Source organism: Pristiophorus japonicus, chromosome 33 (genome assembly GCF_044704955.1).
Source record: "Pristiophorus japonicus isolate sPriJap1 chromosome 33, sPriJap1.hap1, whole genome shotgun sequence".
In the NCBI taxonomy this organism is placed as follows: Eukaryota; Metazoa; Chordata; class Chondrichthyes; family Pristiophoridae; genus Pristiophorus; species Pristiophorus japonicus.
Genome location: NC_092009.1, coordinates 5,640,103 through 5,651,351, shown reverse-complemented (window position 1 = coordinate 5,651,351; position 11,249 = coordinate 5,640,103). Strand labels below are relative to the sequence as shown.

At 53.9% G+C, this 11,249-nt stretch overlaps 1 non-coding gene across 1 annotated transcript; it reads left to right on the top strand.

The window, feature by feature from the left end:
- Nucleotides 1-10,493: 10,493 nt before the first annotated feature.
- On the top strand, nucleotides 10,494-10,566 carry trnav-cac (transfer RNA valine (anticodon CAC)). The gene has a single exon. It is a non-coding gene; the product is annotated as a tRNA-Val (tRNA).
- Nucleotides 10,567-11,249: the final 683 nt, after the last annotated feature.

The following is an 11,249-nucleotide window of genomic DNA, read 5'->3' as shown; positions in this document are numbered from 1 at the left end:
AATAGAACAGAGAAGATAGGTGCAGGAGAAGGCCATTTGGACCTTCGACCCTGCACTACCATTCAATAAGATCAGGGCTGAATATTCACCTCAGCATCTCTGTCCTGCTTTCTCTCCATAGCCCTTGATCCCTGTAGCCCAGATCTAACTCCCTCTTGAATATATCCAATGAAAGGGCATCAACGGCAGAGAATTCCACAGTTTAACAACTCTCTGAATGAAGAAGTTTCTCCTCAGCTCAGTCCTAAATGGCTTACCCCTTATCCTGAGATTGTGTCCCCTGGAGTCCCAGCACTGAGCCTTGCGGCATACCACTCGTCACTACCTGCCATTCTGGAACGGACCCGTTAATCCCGACTATCTGCGTCCTGTCTGCCAACCAGTTCTCTATCCACATCAGTACATTGCTCCCAATACCATGTGATTTAATTTTGCACAAAATGTCTTGTGTGGGACCTTGTCAAATGCCTTTTGAAAGTCCAAATACACCACATCGACTGGTTCTCCCTTGTCCACTCTACATGTTACATCCTCAAAAAAATTCTAGAAGATTTCGGAAGCATGATTTCCCTTTCATAAACCCATGCTGACTTGGACCGATCCTGTCACTGCTTTCCAAATGCGTTGCTATTTCATCTTTAATAATTGATTTCAACATTGTCTGCACTACTGATGTCAGGCTAACCTGTCGATTACGACCTGTTTTCTCTCTCCATTCTATTTTAAAAAGTGGTATTACATTAGCTACTCTCTAGTCCATAGGATCCAGAATCGATAGACTGTTGGAAAATGATCACCAATACATTCACTATTTCTAGTGGCACAGCATAAGAACATAAGAACATAATAATTAGGAACAGGAGTAGGCCATCTGGCCCCTCGAGCCCGCTCCACCATTCAACAAGATCATGGCTGTTCTGGGCGTGGACTCAGCTCCACTTTCCCGCCCGCTCCCCGTAATCCTTAATTCCCTTATTGGTTCCCTTATCTATCTGTGATTTGAATACAATCAATGAGCTAGCTTCAACTGCTTCCTTGGGCAGATAATTCACAGATGCACAACCCTCTGGGAGAAGAAATTCCTTCTCAACTCGCTTTTAAATTGGCTCACCCGTATTTTGAAGCTGTGCTCCCTAGTTCTAGTCTCCCCGACCAGTGGAAACAACCTCTCTGCCTCTATCTTGTCTATCCCTTTCATTATTTTAAATGTTTCTAAAAGATCACCCCTCATCCTTCTGAACTGCAACGAGGAAAGACCCAGTCTACTCAATCTATCATCAGAAGGTAACCCCCTCTTGTCCAGAATCAGCCTAGTGAATCGTCTCTGTACCCCCTCCAAAGCTAGCATATCCTTCCTAAGGCGACCAAAACTGCACGCAGTACTCCAGCTGCGGCCTCACCATTACCCTGTACAGTTGCAGCAGAACATCCCTGCTTTTGTACTCCATCCCTCTCGCAATGAAGGCCAACATTCCATTCGCCTTCCTGATTACCTGTTGCATCTGCAAACTAACTTTTTGTGATTCATGCGCAAGGACCTCCAGATCGGGGAGGCACGGTTTAATGTTTTTTGTTTACTCCCAAAAAGAGTTTCATGCACAAGGACCAATTGTGGAGCTTTGAAGGCGTGTCCTGCTCAGTTGGCTGAGTGAGCAGTGAGTAGAGCAGCTCCTGTTGTCGCTCCTAGCTGGGCCTGTGAATCATCCCAGGAAGAGATGGAAGGAAGGAAGGGGCTTCACCACCAACAGTCACGCAGAGGGAGAGGAGTAAAAAGCAGAACACTTGAACAACTTCACCATTTCTACAAAGATTTGGAGAGAGGGGGATAGACCAACAACAACATCCAGTGTGGAAGGAGGGAGACTCTACCATTCTACAGGTGGGTGTATTGGTGGAGTCCCTAAAAGGCTTTGCTGTATCGGTGGGGGGAGGAAAGAAGACCAGTCGGGGACCGGAACATAGCGGGGTGTGTGTGTGTGTGGAAGTGTGTGTGGGGGCCTTGTTTACAAATAGGCCCCACACACCTTTGAAGCACCCCTCCCCCATTGCCTTGACTGGGATAGCTGGAACTACCTGGCTGAAGAATATTTAATCACCCTATTGAACATCGTTGGGAGTGTGTGCCTGTGTGGCTCCAGCTGCACCAGTTGAAGACATCTTCTCCCCTCACCCGAAGACCACCCCAAAGACTATTTTTGTTTTGCCATCTGGGGATTGCACCTACCCACAGCTGCGAGGGGAGACCTGCCCTCGCAGTTTCTCCACCTTCCCATCCCCCCTCTCTCTTTCTCTATTATTCTCTGTTTCTCCCCTCTCTCCCTGAGAACCCCTTTTTTCTTAATTTACAAAAAAAAAGTCAAGACAACTGAGCAGAGGAAGCAAGGCCCAACCACAATTGTCAACTAGGGGAGAGGTGTGCCTCGTTAAGAGCTCCTCTGCTCAGTGTATAAACGAGGCCATTTAAAGACCATTAGGGCTGTGACTTTGGGGTGGGTGTAGCCCTTAAAGGGACCCCGTGATGTCGACCCCATCTACGCCGGTGGCAGGACCAGCTAGGACGTATGCACAGGCGGCATTCACATCCACGGCACCTCCTGCGCCATCTGCTGCCCTGCCACCTTTCAGATTGATTACTAAGAAACACGGGGTCAAGAGCTACACTCACCCCACAATGAGCATCGAGGAGTGCGTGCGGGCGATGGCTGGAGTCGTCGGCCCCTCGGCCATTGTCGCAGCCTCTAAGATGTCTGGGAAGGCTCTGTTCTTCCTGGAATCGGAGTGGGCGGTGTCCCTGGCCCTTGAAAGGGGGCTCACGGTTGGCGGGACGTTCCTGCCGGTGGACCCTCACGAGGCCACCGCGCAGTGGGTCATCATATCGAACGTCCCGCCCTTTGTTCCCGCTGAGCTGCTCCTCCCTCACCTACACCAACTGAGGGAGGTAAGGTAGGAGATTAACCCCATACCGCTCGGCCTCAGAGAGAACAGCCTGCGCCACGTGTTCTCATTCCACCGCCATCTTTTAGTCCGGCTGGCGCAGGAGGATACGACGGAGGGGCATTTTAATGTGGTGCACGAGGGGACTGCCTACCGCGTCTTCTGGACGTCGGACGGCGTGCGGTGCCATGCCTGTAGGGAGGTGGGGCAAGTTCGTAAGAACTGCTCCGCCTCCAAGGCCGCCAAACCACCGAGGGCGGCCAAGGATGGCGCCGCCGCCACCCTCCAACTATTTGCGTCCGCGTGCCTGGAGCCGTAGGTGCGCGGGCATCGTCGGAGGCCTTTGTTTTCACGGCCTCCGGCGGGGGGGAGGGAGAGCGTCCGAACGGAAAGAAGGCGGGGAACAAGGCGAAACATCTAGAGGCGGGACCCGTCGGTGCGCCAAACAAATTGTTTACCGCGCTCGGCCCAACCCAGTCATTGGCGAGCGCGGGGTGCCCTGAGCCCATGCCCGAGCCCTTGAACAACATCACAGAGCGGCCCTAGCACGGGCTAGAAAAGGAAAAGGGGGGTGTGGAGTAGGAGGCCTCGGCGGACATGGGGGGCTCGCTGCCTCCGCGCACAGCCAGGAAAAAAAGGAGGCGCCGCTCCAATGAGGTCGAGGGGGAACAACATCCATCCGTGGAGGAGTCGGTGCCCGCCGCGTGTCCCGCATCCCTCACCGGCGCTCCCAAACTGCGCCGTAGGAATGAGGAATCTGGCACGGGGTGGGTGAGACAGTCGAGGATGCACAGCCGCTGCCTCCCGGGGATGGCGTGAAAGATCTGCCTGTCGTGGTGGGCGTGGGGGCAGCGGAAGAATGCGAAACCGCCGGGTCAAGCTTCCCGGGGACTGAGGCGGGCGGGGCCGAAAAGGCCGAACCGGAGTCCGCCCAGCCAATATCCAACTTCCCCCGAAATTTGCTGGACTCGGCAGAAACTGACACTGCATACAATTTTAACATACATCCACACGCTGGGCCGGGGGCTGACGGCGGGGAGGGGGAATAACAACAACCCTCGCCCCCTACTTTGGAGCTGAGAGTCTTGGTGGACCAGGAGAACTTCCTAAACCAGGTCTCTCCATGTTCCCTGGCTCCTGGGACGGAGCAGGAACACCTTCCGCTGTCGCTTCCCGACCCAGAACCAATTTTAACAGAGCCCAGTGGGGACTCCTATGCCGACGATCCTGGGGGTGGGATCGGGGCAGAGGCAGGGCCAGATGGAGCGGCCGGGCCGTTTGCCGTACCTCGTGCGGTCGACGGGCCGGCTGCTAGCGGCGACCTCCCGGAGGTGGAAGGGGACTCGGTGGAGGACGCGCGTGAAGATCTCGAGTCCATCGCCAATGAGGCGGTGGATCTGCTCGCGTCCGCCGCTGAGAGCCTCATCATTCCTGCAAAGGAACTCTGGGACTTTTTGGTCCAGTGCCGAGGTCGCCGCGACCAAGCCCGTCTGGCCCTGGAAAGATGGTCTGAGCCGATGTTGCTCGTCGCTTCCGTCCGCGCCACCGCTAAAACCATTGCCGCGGGCGGGTCCTTATCAAGGACGCAGGGCCTTGAGCTGAGCCGGCTCAAAAAGTTCCTCGCTGGGCTGCTGAAGGAGTGGAGGTCAACAAACGACTCCACTCCCCCCCTCAATAGGTTAGGTAGAGGTTGCGCTATGCTCGAGTCATGAAGATAACAATAGCCAGCCTCAACATCAACGGCAGCAGAGAGGCACGCCGTAGATTTAAACATTTTTCGCTCCTGTGGGAGGGGAAATATGCGGTGTGCTTCCTGCAAGAAACCCACACCGTTCCGGAAGACGAAGCCACGTTGCTCCTGAAATGGCAAGGAGAGGTCCGCATGAGCCACCTCACCGCTACTTCTAGTGGGTTGGCCATCTTGCTGGCCCCGCATTTTCAGCCGGAGATCTTGGGGGTCGAGGAGCCCGTACCAGGCCGCTTGCTGCACGTAACGGTTCGCCTAGTGGACTTGCCGTTCCATCTCGCGCTTCTTTGAATAGTTGTCTGCTCTTCTTGGTTCCGTCGACGTCGGCGACTGCATTGTCCTCGGTGGGGATTTTAACTGCACCCTCGAGACGAGGGACCGCTCCGGTGCCCCGCAGTGCATGACGGCGATGGAGAAGTTGAGAGACCTGGTCGGGTCCTTCGAGTTGGTGGACGTCTGGCTTAATCTCCATCCCGAATCCAGCGCCTTTACTTGGGTGATGCCTGGAGTAGGATGGTCCAGAGTCGACCGCCTTTACGTGTCTCGGGCGTACGTTTCTTGTGTCCCGGCGGCCTCCATGCGGCCGGTGCCGTGTTCGTACCACCACCTGGTGTGGGCGGAGCTCGTTTCGCTCCGCACAAGGACGGGTTCCGCGTACTGACATTTTAACAACCGGCTGCTGGAGGACGTGCGGTTTCAGGACTCGTTCCGTCGTTTCTGGGCCGACTGGAGAAGGAAGCAGGGGAGCTTCCCCGCCTTGAGGATATGGTGGGACTTGGCCAAGGCTCACATCCGCGTCTTCTGTCAAGAGTACGCGAGGGGGTCGACCAAGAGGCGGGCGGCCAGGGTCGGGTGCCTAGAAAAAGAGGTGCTCAACCTGGAATCCCGTCTCGGTCAAGTCGTCGAGGACCCGGCCCTGCAGACGGTGTACGAAGCGAAGAAGGCCGCGCTGAAGGAACTGCAGCTCGTTGGGTCCCGAGGCGCGTTCGTGAGGTCGCGGATCCGGTTCCTGCGGGATCTGGACCGTGGCTCCCCCTTCTTCTACGCGCTGGAAAAAAGGCAGAGTGTCCGTAAGCAGCTCTTGACGCTGCTGCCCGACGACGGCTCTCTCATCTCGGAATCGGCGGGCGTCAACAACAGGGCCCGTGAATACTACGGGGCTCTGTTCTCTCCAGATCCGTCCAGCGAGGAAGCGCAGAGAGTTTTGTGGTAGGACCTGCCGAAGGTCAGTCCGGAGGGCGCCGAAAATCTTGAAGCTCAGCAAAGCCTGGCGGAGCAGACCGGTGCCCTCGACCGGCTCTCGAGGGGAAAATCCCCGGGGCTGGACGGGCTGACCGTGGAGTTCCACAGGGCATTCTGGGACATCCTGGGGGGCGACTACGCGCGGGTCCTGGGGGAAAGTCTGGCGACCGGGGAGATGCCCCTCTCTTGGCGCAGGGCAGTCATCGTCCTGCTGCCTAAGAAGGGCGATCTCCGCCTCCTGAAGAACTGGTGCCCGGTCTCCCTCCTCAGCACGGACTACAAAATCTTCGCCAGGGCGATGTCTGCTCGCCTTGGTGCAGTGCTGGACCACATGATCCACCCTGACCAGTCCTACACGGTCCCGGGCCGGACAATCCACGACAACATCCATCTGGTTCGGGACCTCATCCATCATTCCCAGGATCCTGGTCTGTCGGTCGCCTTCCTATCTCTCGACCAAGAGAAGGCGTTCGACAGGGTGGATCACGACTATCTGCTCGGAACTCTGCGCGTTTTCTGGTTCGGAACGCATTTCGTCGCCCGGATCCATCTTTTGTACGCCGCCGCGGAGTGTCTGATTAAGGTTAATGGGTCTTTGACGGCGCCCCTTCGCTTGAGGAGAGGGGTGCGCCAGGGATGCCCCATGTCAGGCCAGTTATACGCCGTCTGCGTGGAGCATTTCCTGCGCCTCCTGCGGACGAGGTTGACGGGACTGGCTCTGCAAGGGCCGGGCGTGGAGTTTGTCCTGTCGGCTTACGCCGATGACGTGCTCCTCGCGGTAGAGGATCCCGCTGACCTGCGGAGGATGCGTGAGTGCCAGGAGATTTACTCGGCCACGTCCTCCGCCAGGATCAACTGGGAGAAATGTTCCGGACTCCTGGTGGGTCAGTGGCGGGTGGACTCCCTGCCGGACGAGCTCAGGCCTTTTGCCTGGAGCACGACCCATCTCCTCTTTCTGGGAGTCTACCTTAGCCCCGACGGGGAAGCCTGGCCGGCGAACTGGCAGGAGCTGGAGGCCAAGGTCGCTGCTCGCCTAGGGCGCTGGACAGGACTGCTCCGAGTGCTGTCCTGCAGGGGTCGAGCGCCAGTCATAAACCAGCTGGTGGCCGCAATGTTGTGGTACCGGCTGGTCACTTTGACCCCTCCCCCTGCATTTGTCGCCAAGATACAGAAGAAGCTGGTGGACTTCTTCTGGAACAACAGGAAGCACTGGGTCTCTGCCGCGGTCTTGAGTCTCCCGCTTGAGGAGGGCGGTCAGTCGTTGGTGTGCTTCAGCGCCCAGCTCGGGACTTTCCGTCTTCAGACTCTGCAGAGATACCTTTACGCTGAGCCCTCTCCTAGGTGGTGTGCTCTGGCGACGTATTTTTTCCGCCAGCAGCGCGACCTCAATTACGACACGCAGCTCCTGTTTGTGAACTTGGGGGGTGTCAGGACCGCCCTCCAGGAGCTGCCTGTCTTTTACAAGGAACTCGTCAGGGTCTGGAATAAAATCTCCACCAAGCGCAGCTCTCCGCCGGCTGGAGTGGCAGCTGTCCTGCAGGAGCCGCTGCTCGGGAATCCGTACCTCCACGACCGAGATTTTATGTGGCGGTCGAAAGAGAGTGCTGTGGCTGGTGATGTGACCAGGGTCAGGGACCTGCTCGATGGTGGAGGAGCGGGCTGGATGGCGCCAGGCACGCTGATGCGGCGCCTAAATTCAGTCGACGTCCGCCGCGCGGCCGAAGTCATCGAGTCGCTAAAAACAGCTTTGGGCCCTGACTCTGTTAGGTGTATCGAGGAGGCTCAAGCACGTGGGGAGATCGCGTCCGAACTGACCCCCGTCCGGAAGGAATTCCTCATTGGCGCCAATACCTGGAACCTTCCTCGGGGGCCGGCGCCTCACAACTTGAGCCGACTCGGGGAAATCCCCTCCGTGCCTTTCAGTTCCGCGCGGATGGTGTTTCCTGTACGGGCTGCTCCTGCATACTCTCAACTTTGCCATCCTCGCCGGCCGTCCGGACACGCCATGGCGTACCATCTTGCCGTCCGGAGGAGGCGGGGGTCCCCGATGGAGGGCACTCTACGCAGGGGTCCTCCCACTATTTGTCGGGGACTTGGCCTGGAGTGTGGTGCATGGCGCAGTGCCTTGCAACAAATTTTTAAGCCGGTTCACGGACTCCCAGGCCGCCTGCAATTTCTGCGCTCTGGAGGAGTCCGTGTTCCATGTTTTTATTGAGTGCACGAGGTTGCAGCCCCTGTTCCATTATTTGAAGGGGCTGCTCCTGAAATTCTGGCTGCACTTCAGTCCCACTCTCCTGATCTTTGGGCACCCTGTGCGGAGGGGAGCGGGTAGGTCCGAGGGCCTCCTCGTAGGACTGCTCCTGGGCACGGCCAAGGGCGCCATCAGCCGATCCAGGCAGTGGGCGGTCGAGGGGGTCGTTCAACCTGACTGACTGCCTCTCTTCCGCTCTTACATCCGGTCCAGGGTGTCCTTGGAGATGGAGCACACGGTTTTCCACCGGTACGCTCGCGGCCATCCGCGAGAGGTGGGCAACGGAGGGACTGGAGTGCATCATCATGCCCGGCAACCAAGTTTTAAGTTGATTTTACGTTTTCAAGTGTAATTTGTTTTAATTGCCGGTGCTTTTAGTGTCCCGCTCCCCTTTTATAGGGGGCACTGGAAAAAAATAAGTGATTTAGTGACAAAAAAAAAAACAAAAAAAGGAAAAAAAAGCGGGCCTTGTAAATGTCTGGTGTGTCATCCAGGTCGGGTGGCACGGTTTAATGTTTTTTGTTTTGCAGATAAACTCCAAAAATAGTTTCATGCACAAGGACCCCCAGGTCCCTCTGCACCACAGCATCTTGTAATTTCTCCCTATTCAAATAATATTCCCTTTTACTATTTTTTTTCCCAAGGTTGATGACCTCACACTTTCCGACATTGTATTCCATCTGTTTCAAGCTTGAACGCAGGTACAAGCAGAACTCATTCATAGAAAGTCCAAGTCCCTGAGATACCTGATTCTTTGCACCGAACTTCTTCACAAAGAGTTGCGGTTCGTGTGGGATGATTTGGGCACATGTTTCCCCACACTGCAACACTTCAAACATAACTCAACGGCTGTAAAGCGATTTGGGGTGTCATGAATTCCTGAAAGGTGTTGCAGTAATGCAAGTCCTTCTTTGCAAAAGTTCGAGATAATTTCAAAATTCGTGGATAAACTGCGGGCTCGTCGAGGATTTGAACCCAGGCCCTCTCGCAAATTTCAAGTAACAACCCCAAAACTATAATCATAACCCTAGACCAACGAGCCAACTGCTTGATCAATGTGGAGCTCAGGTGTAACCATTATTGAAGCATTTTTAGTGTGTTGCTATTCTTGATCGGAGGAGCACATGGGACGGAATCAGTGACTTTGCTTTTTCGACCTGTCTTCTGAAGCACCGCACGGTCCCACTCCGACAGGCAATGAGCTGTTGGGACGTTAGTGTATCCGGGTGGTCAACAGGCGCCTGGCTGCAATGAGCGATAAAATCTAGCGTTAGCCAGAAGCCCGGCGTGTTCAATCGGTAGAACATGAGAATCTTAATTGCAGGGTCGTGGGTTTGAGCCCCATGTTGGGCGATTGCATTTCAATTAATTTAATGTTGGTTTCATGGAAAACCATCATCAATTAAGCCACAATCTTTTTTTGCACAATTAAAGAAATGCTAACTGAAGGAACTCCATAATTGAATCATTTCTTCTGTGCTCTGCAAGTGAACTATGAAACCATGAACCATTTTACACACTTTGCTCTCGGGGTCTGGGTCAAAATCTTCATTGCTGATAACATCAACAGGAAACTGGGGAAACAGTGAGACTGACTTTAGAGCAAGGGTCTGGTTATTGTGAAACGCCAAAGAAAATAGCAATCCTGGAAGAATAACATCGAAATTAAATGTGAGCTGACAACCAGAAAGAAGTGTTAAGGCAGAAGGTTAAATGCAGCATCCCTTTCTGCAAAAAATTCCTTCCACAAACATTTCAATGACCGAAACGGCACAAAGCAAAAATGTTCGATTCAACGTCAATAAACACCTGAATTTCCACACCCCGCGAATCTCCTGAATCAGATGCCTCTGGTTTTGCCGACTCAATCCATGTCCCTTTGCAATATTGTGCTCCCACCCACACTATGAAATGTGCCACTAACTTGTCGAATCAGTGAATAGTTACAGCATGGAAGGCCATTCGGCCCATCGAGCCTGTGCCGATTCTCAGCGTGTCCCACTCCCCCGCCCTTACCCCGTCGCCCTGCATTTGTTTTTCCTTCAGACACTTATCCAACTCCATCTGAAAGATAAGATTGAGTCTTCCTCCAGCGCCCTTTCAAGCCGTGCATTCCAGATACTAACCACTCGCTGCTAAATGGCCACCTCCTGTTCCTGTGTGTAAAGTCTGGGAAACACTAGATCAATTCCTGCCATACTCACAGCCTTCCTAAATATAGCACCGTCATTCTATTCTCGTAAAACCAGCTCCTGATGGACCGGCCAGCTGTGTAGGTTAAAGCTCTGGTTATATTCCTAAGACTACTTCGACCACAGCGTTTCTGTAGTGTAGCGGTTATCATGTTTGCTTCACACGCGAAAAGTCCCCGGTTCGAGCCCGGGCAGAAACATCATTGTGGAGACTATCTTTGGTGTGAAATAAATTGAACAAAAGTCGCCCCAGGTTCCTTGTCGCACGAGCACTTAACAATTTAAACCAGTCTCCTAAATGCAGAGTGTGTAAAGTCAGATGGGGGATAAAACTTCATCAATGATTCAAAACAATTGAATGATTAAAGTTCAGTTATTGAAGTTTCCACTGTCCTTCAGTAACAATTCCACAAAACAACGCTGTCGGTTAATGAATGGGGAAAAAAACAAATAATCTTCACCCATCCCCATCCACCGACACAGAGTTTAATTCGTTGCATGTCATTATTTTAAAGATTTTGAATGAAAGAGTTACTTTCTGAATCCGGGCTCCCTCTGTGAGCGCCGCAACACTAAACGAGCAGGAAAAACATTAAAGAGTTCACCACAATTCCTGACATTTCTTAGTTTTTTTCTTGTGTTTTTTCAGCTCTTCGTCCTTTTCAGCTCCTTACTGCGGATATTGCTGTGATTAAACCTGAACACAATGCAATGTCTCACAGCCCCTGCCTCGGTTAATACCAGCAGATCTGAGCCGCATTTCAAACCCACAAACAACTCATTAGTTATTCGCTCTTCCCAGTTCGAGAGCTCAGAGGGTTATTGTCCATCCCTGGGATGCAAGCTACCTCGGACCCGGGACAAAGCTCCCCGTACACCGAGC